The following is an 11,270-nucleotide window of genomic DNA, read 5'->3' on the forward strand; positions in this document are numbered from 1 at the left end:
GAGAAACCAGGCACAACTACACTGCACTAAGACATTGTCACAGCAACTAGACATGCCCCCTTACCATGCTTAAGTAAGGAGGGCAGGCACCCTACTTGTGTGAATTGAGCGTCACTGTTGAGAATGTTCACACACATGAGCGTTCCTCCTCAGAGGGGCAACAGGGGTCGTTGAGTTTGCTGTTGCAACAGCCCCCGTGTGTGAGGCAAGGGTGCCTCAGCAAAATCCTCCCCATCAGAGGGAGGGGGGCTGTACCGAGGCAGCAGTGAAGCGGGAATTGGAAGGGGGTGAACATTGGGCAGAGAGGCAACTGCCTGACTGGGCTGAGCCTCCTTGCTGGTAATTGGCAAATGTTCCATTCCTGGGCAAGGTCCTTGAATGAGTGGTTGCGGGCCAGCTCCAGACACTCTTGGATGAGACTGATTATCTGGATCCATTTCAGTCGGGTTTCAGGCCGGGTTTTGGCACAGAAACAGCCTTGGTCGCCTTGTATGATGACCTCTGTCGGGAGAGAGACGGGGGGAGTGTGACTCTGTTGATTCTCCTTGATCTCTCAGCGTCTTTCGATACCATTGACCATGGTATCCTTCCGGGAAAACTGGTTGAGTTGGGAGTGGGAGGGACTGCATGGTGGTGGTTCCGCTCCTACTTGGTGGGTCAGCTCCAGAAGGTGGTGCTTGGGGATCATTGCTCGGCACCCTGGACTCTCCAGTATGGGGTTCCGCAGGGGTCAGTTCTGTCCCCCATGCTGTTCAACATCTACATGAAACCGTTGAGTGCGGTCATCTGGAGCTTTGGAGTGCATTACCATCAGTATGCTGATGACACACAGCTCTATTTCTCCTTGTCATCTTCTTCAGGTGTGGATGTCAATGTGCTGAACCGGTGCCTGGCTGCGACAATGGACTGGATGAGGGCTAATAAACTGAGGCTCAATCCAGACAAGACTGAGATGTTGCTAATGGGTGGTGCTTCTTACCAGATGGTGGATGTCCACCCTGTCCTGGATGGTGTTGCACTCCCCCTGAAGGAGCAGGTTCATAGCTTGGGGGTTCTCCTAGAACCATCTCTGTCACTTGAGGCTCAGGTAGCCTCGGTGGCATGGAGTGCCTTCTACCAACTTCGGTTGGTGGTCCAGCTGCGCCCCTATCGGGACAGAGATAACCTGGCTTCAGTTGTCCATGCTCTGGTAACCTCCAAGTTAGATTACTGCAATGCACTCTACGTGGGGCTGCCTTTGAAGACGGTTCGGAAAGTGCAGCTTGTGCAAAATGCAGCAGCCAGATTGGTAACAGGGACCAGATGGTTCAAACATATAAAACCAATTCTGGCCCGCTTGCATTGGCTGCCTATATTTTTCCGAGCTCGATTCAAGGTGCTGGTTTCAACTTATAAAGCCTTACAAGGCTTGGGACCACAATATCTGATAGAAAGCCTCTCCCGACACAAGCCCACCCGTACACTACGCTCAACATCCAAGACCCTCCTCCAGGTGCCTACTCTGAGGGAAGCTTGGAGGATGGCAACAAGGGAGAGGGCCTTCTCAGTGGATTAGAATGATCTTTATGATGAGGTGCGCCGGGCACCAACACTGTTATCTTTTCGGTGCCAGGTCAAGACTTTCCTCTTCTCCCAGGCATTTTAGCATGTTTTTAAATTGCTTTTTAAAAATATGTTTTTAAATTTGTATATTTGTTTTTTAATGTTTTTAATTGTTGTAAACCACCCAGAGAGCTTCGGCTATGGGGCCGTATACAAATGGAATAAATAAATAAATAAATTGGAGCTATGGGAATGGAGCTGTGCCTGTCCATGGCGCAAGAGCTTTCAGAGTCCAGCGTGCCTGTAGGCCCGTCACTGGAACCATCATGCCATTCAAAATCCTCCTCCTCCTCCTTGTTCTCACTGCTCCATGCCCTTTTTGCAGGACTCATGACAATGATAGAAGATCAAGTTTTTTAAATTCACATTTACTAACAGCAACAAACATTCTGGTTGCATCTGAATGGCATTCAGAAAACACACCTTATCATACAAAAATGGCCAACCAAAACAACAAAATTCACAGAAATTATACAAATATGACACGGGGAAAAAGAAATCTACAGTTTTCTGAAAAATGCTGCCTACCTTTTGTTTATTTTTGTAGACAATAAGAACTTGATGTAAAAAGATAATGGTGCTTTCTTTTCTAATTTTTTCAAACATTTATTTTTTTCTCTTGAACCTCAGAGAACACTACCATATCATCACATTAATCAAATGGTTCAGTGTTATCTCATTGTCACTATTTTTTCCACCTTTTAGGACTCCCTATATCATAAAGTCAAAAAGAAAGGGAAGAAAAAGAAAAAGAAGGTGATTAAACGGAACAGATTCAACTAGTGTCTTGATCTGTCAATCAAGATATATTATCACAACTGTATTTTCTAAAAGAGAAAGAAAAAAAGGGTGTGAATATGCCAAGAAATAAAGACAAAACAAATAAATAAAAGGGGGGGGGAAACAGAAAGATTAGGGGGGGAAACAGACTAGAAAGGGAACAGAAACAGCTGAGTGTTTCTTAATCAGATCACTGCAAATAGGGGTGACTATCATCTTTGACCTTTCTTGTCCCAGACAGTAGTTAAGGAATAAAGCCAACATTCTCTGAACTTGTTCTCTAATTGATTAATGGCTTCCCTTCGTATATATGTCATTTTGGTAGACTTTATCACTTGACGTGACTTCTGAGGAGGAACTTCGACCTTCCAACTTTTTCTTGAATTTTGGTCATTGTTTATTTTTAATTATATCTTGAATTATTATAGGATGACAGTTTGATTGTTTTGTATATTTTTATGGTTGTAAACCACCTTCCAGTAATGTAGAAAGGCGGTGTACAAATTTAAAATGAAATGAAATGAAATCTTCTTGCAGTACATATTTTTGCAGTTGTTAGGAGAGTTGCAATTGCTTCAAAGTCTTCTGGTTGAACCTCAGATTTCACATAACAAAGGAGGACCATTTTTTGGAATACAGCGCAAGATGTAGCCAGGACTTTCATATGTCACTCTGAGAACTTCCTTCCAAAATTTTTGCAATTTCTCACATTGCCAGAAGATATGCAGATATTCCATACATTTATTTTCAGTCCTACAAATGAAAGTTGAAATCTATATGGAAAATTCAGAATTTATACATTTCCATGGAATTTTTCACTATGTGTTTTGCAGTAGAAATGAATAAAACATTCAAAGATGTGTTTTAACTTTGGAGGTGCCATGAATGCGTGTTCCTCTTGCATCTACGCAGTTTTGAGTTTTGTTTTATGTTTGTTTACTTATTTATTGTAAGCTGTCCAGAAAATTTTTAAGTTGTAGGACAACATAAAAATTCTATAAATACCTTTAGGGGGTGTGTGGGAATAATATCTCAATTAACCAGTCAATTCTGAATAAAAAAAATTTCAGTCTCTTTTTGAGCTGTCATGCTACGAGCAGTCAGAGATAAAAATCAAAGAACTGGTTGCTAAAGTAGGAGCTGCAGGTATGAAGGGGGAAAAAGGAATGTATTGCTGATGTACTGCTTCCCTCAAATCCCCCAACTGGCTTTGCTAGAATTGTTAGGGCCACATGCAGGGAAGGAAAACTTTAAATAATGGAAAGTGCTCTTTGACAAGACCGAACAGAACAAAACAAAAACACAGAGGCGGGATACTTCTATCCCTTTCTTAAAATGGGGTTATTCAGCCCTGTAGCCAGGGTGGGGCAAATTGGTGCACAGCTCCTCCCAGAACTGTGCTTCCCCCCCCCAGATTATTTTGGAAATTTGTCTTATTAATTTGAGTTATGACAGACAATGACTGCCTCCATTTAAAGAATGACAGTTTGTTTAAGGACAGGAGCAATTCAAGAATAGGACCCTCTGAAAAATTCAGTGAATAAGGCAGGGTGAGTACACAACAAAAGCCTCCTTTCGAAGAGCACCCAAAAGTCTACTCACTCAAGATTGTCCCTGACTGAGGGTGGGTTTTTCGTGATCACAGTCACCTCATAATTACTTAAATTATCCTTGGGGGGAAACAGCCAAGATAGTAACATGACCCTTGAAGAGTTAAATATTAGAATCTTCTATTATGGGCTACAGTTAGATTCTACCCCTTGGGATTTCCTTTGCTCTGCTTTTCAGCTTCACTTGTGTTCTCTACCCAGCCAGCAATAAAGAAGCATGCTTGTTGGCCTGCAGTAAAAATAAAAGTTTGTTTATTCTGCAGTAATTACAAGTAAAGGGCAACTTAGGGTAGACATTTTTTCAGATCACTTTATATTATCTCCATTTCACCCTTTAACTATTACTATTACTATTACGATTACTATTATTATTATTTCTACTGTTACTACTACTACTACAACTGTCATCATTTATTATCTGCCCTTCACCAAAGGTCTCAGGGCAGGTTACAATAACTTCAAAATATGACAATGAAAACAATTTTAAAAAGTTGCAGGAAGCCAGATTTCGACTGGACATCAGGAAAAACTTCCTAACTGTTAGAGCCATACAACAATGGAACCAATTACCTAGAGAGGTAATGGGCTCTCCGACACTGGAGACATTCAAGAGGCAGCTGGACAGCCATCTGTCGGGCATGCTTTGATTTGGATTCCTGCATTGAGCAGGGGGTTGGACTCGATGGCCTTGTAGGCCCCTTCCAACTGTACTATTCTATGATTCTAAGAAGGCTCCTTTGACCGTAACATTTCAGGCTAACATAACAATAAGCATTCCTCCTTTCCAGTGTGATACACTTCTCCCTTTTACATCTTTGGATGTTTCCTGGGTTTTTTGTGTTAAATTAAGTGGTGGCATCATCTTAGATGCTGCTTTTTCCAAACTAGGATAAACATATTTCTCATCAACTTGATTTGATACAGGGGTTAAAATTATTTTAAAACAAGTTCTGATACTGATGCCTAATGTATACATTGATGTTTTCTTTATCTAACAGAAGCATGTGATATTTCCTAAAAATAACTTTCTTGATTTTATAGCACCTATAAAATCAAACAAGGAAGCTGGCTTTCAAACAATTCAAAGGTACTTTTGGGAGGATATGTTCCATTAACAGGTACAAACTAGGCACACATCACCAACTGGTACAGAGACTACAAAATCAGGCACTGTACCTATTACACAGATATGACAGGAGGTGCTTTGATCCAGCGGCCATTCCCTTTAAAAACATTCTTCATTTGATCATATTCATGTCCAATCACACATTGGAAAGGTCAATTGTTTCTTGGTATAATAAAATTTGGAATCAACTTGTAATGGACAAGGTAATAAACCAGATTAGATGTGCTCAAGATCAAGAAAATGTTGACAAATCAGGAATTGTTCTTGAGATGAGTGCACATGAAAGAGGAAGCTTAAAGTTTTAAACTCAATTGTGTTGCAGTGTGGTTTTTGTGTGGTTTTTTTTGAATATTGTTTTGTTTTATTGTTTATTTTTTGTTGGAATATTGTTTTCTTGAAAAATATGGAAAGCCAATGTGGTGTAGTGGTTAGAGTATTGTCAGACTAAGACCTGGAAAACCAGGGTTCACTATGCAGCCATGAAGCTCACTGGGTGACTTTGGACCAGTCACTGTCTCCCAAACTAAACTACCTTGCAGGGTTGTTGTGAGGAAGAAGCAAGTGTACACCACTCTCAGCTCCTTGGAGGAAAGGTGGGATATAAATGTAATTAAAAATATTAAAATGTAATTTGTACATAATTTGTACAAAGACAAAAGGAGTTCCAGTCTCCCTGACCATATCTGTGACCCTGTTCTCCAGAGATCACTTGTTGAGAACGAACCATTATCCAGCAGCAACCTTTATGAGGATAGCTAGTTGACAAGGAGGCACAAGAGGCCTAAGCACCCTTCTGTTCTTTAGCTTATTCCAACAGTTACAGTAAAACACAGAATGCAACTCATCTAACATGCAGATGAGTGTGGCATACAGTAGGGCCCCACTCATATGGCGGGTTACATTCCAGACCTCTGCTGAAAAGCAAAAACCGCTGAAAAGCAGAACTCATTGAATAGAATGGTGCATGATGCCCGAAAACCACCGTAAAAGCGGAACAAGCGCCGTATGAGTGGGGCTTTAGTCTAATTGCATCTAACTGAGACTACTGCACTAGCAAAGCTCTGTAAAGTGAGGCCCTCCTGTACTGGGTTCCAGTGCTAAGTTTTCTCTGCGCTTTCAGCTTCCACCACGTGGTGAAGTGTGTTCTTTTCTCTACAGCTTCATGTGTGGTTTGTAACATGTAGCATGAAATGTGCTGCAATGTATGCTGGCAAAGAGTGTGATCTGTTGCCAGGAGGGTGGACAAAATGGGCAGGACAAGTGGGAGAAGCTTGTGCAGGTGTGTGGATGGAGCTGTGAGCATTATTTAAAAGCACAAGCTAAGTCTGTCCCTAGAGTTATTTTTCTGGACTGGTGAATAAGCTGCTTCTTCACACATTTTACATCTGATCTGCATAACAGGAAATGAAAAACATACAATGGCTTTGTGTTTTTGGACTGATCTTTGCAATTTTCCTTCCTGCTTGCTGCCAAAGAGAGTAAGAATATGGCTAAAGAACCATGATAAATGATGTATGATATAATGTGGGTGAGATGGAAAATCTACAGCAGAGGTGGGGAACTGGATCTGGCCATCAGACATCCACCTGTCAATCACCTGATATCAGGGGATGCGGCGCTTTGAAATCCTCACGTCAGGACTTCAAAGCACCACACAGGGCTTGCAATGTGCACTGTGTGGGGCTCTGAAGCACTGCTGATCAGCTCAGACTTGAGGTTGCCACCTATCAGCTGATAGGCAATGATTCCAAACATGCCCACGGACCACATTTGACCTATCAGGGTTTCAAGTGTGGCCTGTGAGATCATTTTCTCCCAATCCCAATTTGGCCCATGACACCATTTCCCCTAAAGCTGATGGGCAGGAAAACGAAAGCCTGGGCTTTTTTGCAGGCATCAGCTGCCTTCTGGATTGCTACACGATGCACGCAAGACACTTTGCGCTCAGGAACCCATGTTCAAAGGGCTTTGCAAGCCCTGCACAGAAATCAGCGGATAGGCAGGAGAGCCAAAGCCTATTTTTTGCCACTCTGTGCAGGGATTCCCAAGCGCAAAGTGGTTTGCGAGCCCTATGCTCAGCACTTCCCTCATAACAGATGCTTCAGGAAAAGCACGGAGGAAGCAATCTACAGTATTCAAGATGGTGGCAAGATTACCTGGGCTAATAGTCAATGGAATGCTCCTAAACTAGCCTTCTCCAACCTGGTGTCCTTCAGACTCCAAATACTATCAGCCCCTGCCATCATAGCCAACAGTCAGGGACGATGGGAGTTGCAGTCCAGCACACTCTGGAGGGCTACCCTGGCTCTAGAGGCTCCACTCAGTCACCTGCATCAACCTTTCCCATTTGCCCTAGGCAAATTCTCTCCATCCCCATGTCAGCCCTTCGCCCTCATTGCAAGAATGCTGTACATCGCAGGCCATACACTAGGCGGGGAACCTCTCTATGCACAAAAAGAACCAGTTTCCAGACTGTTTACCAGACTATGCAGTATTACAGAGTGTCTATTACCTTGCTTTTAGTTTGTTCTTCTAGCTATGCAATGATGTAAACACCCCCTCCCAACCTTTCACCCCTCTTGGCATTAACACAGAAATCTCAAACTCTGGACTCTGGTAAACGTGACCTACACTTTTCATTCAAGCAATATTCCTTATACAACAAATTACAATGCAGTCAAAACTGTCACAGTAGTATTCAGTGCTGGTTGTAGTCAGAGTAGACCCACAGGACTAACTTGGGTCTATTAAATCCAGTGGGCCTACTCTGAGTAGGGCTCAGTTGAATACAACCTTTGAAATCGTACCAATCCGCCAGCACAAAACCAAACGCAAACCGCAGCCTCCGTACCTTGTTTGGTAGCTAAGAGGGGCTTCAGCCAGCAGAAAGTGCTGAGGTCACAAACACATGGCCAGGGTATCCGTAGTAGGGATGGGAGGTAAGTTTGGTTCCGTTCACATTTAAAGCCAAATTTATCACATTCACATTTTCCAAAACACTATGAGAACAATATGATGCAGCTCAGTTCACGTTAAAAGTCAATTTGATCAAATATGCACTTTCTGAAACAATATGAGAACCAAAGCTACCCTTCGACATTTATACTTGTCCAAATTCTATCATGCAGTTTTCCAGCCAACCAATTTTTACAAAAATGCTACATTAAGGGGAAATGTGCATAAAAAGGAATATGTTAGCAAAAATAACATAGAAAAGTACATTATTTTAGGAGAAATTGCTTGCAAAAATGTATACCTTTGTTAAAACCACATACAAAAATATGTTCTTTAGAAGAAATTTGCACTAAAGCGCTAAGGAATTTTAATGAGTTTTTTTAAAAAAAATGCAAATTGCTGCAGAAATGTGGAGAACCAAATTGAAGATTGGAAAAATGAGACACAGAGAGGACCAAAATGGACAGATTTCTCAATCTCTAGTTGCAGCTCATGGCTGGAGAAGAACTAAACCAAAAGCCTGGGTTCAGATGACTTCCTAAGTCAAGTTGTGGGTTAGTGCCACAGAATATCGGGAGGAGAGGCAAAGAAGCCAGGAGCCTGCATGTTTACTCATTCATCCTAAGCCAATGGATTGGCTTAGTGTGAACTGGACTATTAACATGCTGGTGGTTCAAGCTAATATAGGATTTGGAGGATCATGACACCTACCCTGTGAATGTCTTAATTTTGCTCATCTTTGACTTCTCAAACAGCTTTCTCGTTGGGGATCCGGACCGGTCTCAGGATGGCACTTTTGGCCAAGGAGGACCACTTGCTGATGCTGTGTTTACCCACGAATACGCAAAACTTTTGAAACTTAAGGCAATAAATGAGTATTTTAAAAAGCATCTAAAACTAACTAGGTAAGAAGAACAGGTGATGTAGTCGCTTCTTGAGTCACTTGGAAATAAGTCTAAAATCCCAGGGATATAAGACAATTGTCATTTCTTAATACAGTGTGAATGTATCATTAAGGCACAATAAAGAGTTGTGGGAGGGGGAGCCACAGCAATGGGAACAGTCGGGTTCTAGATTTGAAATAGCTGGCACACAGCACTCTGTAGTCTCTTTTGCTGTGATGGGAGAATGCATCAATTAATCAGGCTAATATCATTCTAGAATATCGAGTTTTGATTGAACATCCTCTCTTTGAACTGCCATGCTCAGAGCAGGAAAAAAATGGCAATCAAGGTACTAACTAGGCTTCCAAAGGAGCAGAGAGGCAAAAATCCTAAGACTAAAGGAATGCATTTCAAATTCCCTGCTTCCATCCATCCATCACATCACACACACACCCAGGCACCTTCAGCCTCAGAGTCTAAAATGAGCTTTGCTGGGGATGGCAGGAGCATGGTCCAGACAGGAAGGATTTTAAGGAATGGAAAGCGCCTGCTACCAGGTGGCACAAGTGTCCCCATTTTTTCTTCTCCCTGCCTGTTTCTGACTCCAAGAAGGCTTGGGTGCTTTAAAAGCTTAAGAATTAGTCCCGGAAGTAGCGGAGAGCAGACCTAAGATGCCATCTTTGATGGGTGACGTCACCCCCCCGCAACTTCAGCTATTCTTATGGAAGTATGAGGTTGGCCTCTCTATTGAGACAGAGGCAGTCATTGAGGGAAAACTCAACTCCAGCCTGAACTGTATCCCATTCAGTTGTTTTGTTTCTTTGTCTCTTATTATTAGGCAGACCGATTAAACCCCACTGCATTGCTGTTCAAACATGGGAACGAGCCAAATCTTTCACTGCTTGACTCATCTTAAGCAAAGGATTCCGGCAATGTCAAGCACTTCTTTGTTTCCAAGTTTGTAAGCTACAAAGGCTTATTAAACATATTAATCATGAGTGCAATCAATAAAGACACTGAACATATACTGTGTTTAAGTATAATGTATCTTTTGCTGGAAAGTATTTTGAAAAGGCCTTTCAAATGCAAGCCCTCTCTGTTCCGTTGCCTTCTGAAAATATGCCACAGAGAGCACACTTAGATAAATATGGGCAGCTTTTATTGATTTTTAACTTGTTATTTTTGGTGAACATGTAGATCAACAACAGACGCAATTCTGATTGTCAGAGTATCATCATGAGTGACAAACATTTTACAGACATAAACCATGAGGCATAAACTAATGTCTGTTACCATAAAACAAAACTATACATGTCTATATAACTGAGGCGAATTTAGCAAAATTCACTTTCGTTTGCACAGAACAAGTAGAAAGAGTCCATCTTTCAATTTTTATATTTTATTTACAACATGGAGTGTTTTTCGAAATTACATCTCTTACAATAAAATAAATATTTTTTCTTTTATTTCTAAAAAGAAAATAATTTCTCTATTTCTACATGCAGCGGTTATAGGAGGAAGAAAGTACACTAGAAAAATATGCCAGCACCTTTTCTTTATTTGATTCCCCTCCTTCCTCAGTTAGGATTATGAAGCTCATCAAGTGGGTTATGATTTTCAGAGAAGATAGATTGTGCCATAACATTTACATTTACCTGAAGCCTCTCAGACAACAAGCCCCTTAAGAGGCACTGTGGAACCTGGGGCCAAGTTTATTATGGCCCTCCAAGAACACTGGCCCTTGAATCCCTGCCAGCAACATTTTCTTTACAAATATTCTCTGCTTCAATATCAATTTTATCTGTACTGAAGTAGGTCTGCGGCTACTGCCAGCAGAATCACTCAACTGCCCCCAAGCATGCTTTAATGGTTTTCTCCATGGCTTCCCAATTCCCATGGACAACAGCCTTTGGATGAAAGTCTTTACTATTCAGTGCTGGGACTTTGCTCCAGCCCAGCATTTCCCACCCCACCCCCACTTCTTTGGTCCTGATCAGTCCCCACGTACCCTGAGCAATGGTTCCCGATAGCACCAGAAATCTGGTAGGCAGCACTACATTAGGCCAGAAGAAATTGTTTCCTTCACTTTCTGTTCAGTACTCATCAAGCACTCTATAATTTAGTCTACAGACAGTGGAGGACTAACTAAGGACTCCCTCAAAGTACATGTGACCTTCATTTGTTTAGCCACAGATGCTCCTAGAGTCAAGATATGGTATACATCTTGCCTCCAGTACAGGCTAGCAGGCAAATCTTGCAAAGCTCTTTGACAGAGGTAAGCAGGAGATGCCGAGAACTGAAAGTAAAATAGCT

This window comes from Rhineura floridana, chromosome 3, assembly GCF_030035675.1.
Source record: "Rhineura floridana isolate rRhiFlo1 chromosome 3, rRhiFlo1.hap2, whole genome shotgun sequence".
Classification (NCBI taxonomy): Eukaryota; Metazoa; Chordata; class Lepidosauria; order Squamata; family Rhineuridae; genus Rhineura; species Rhineura floridana.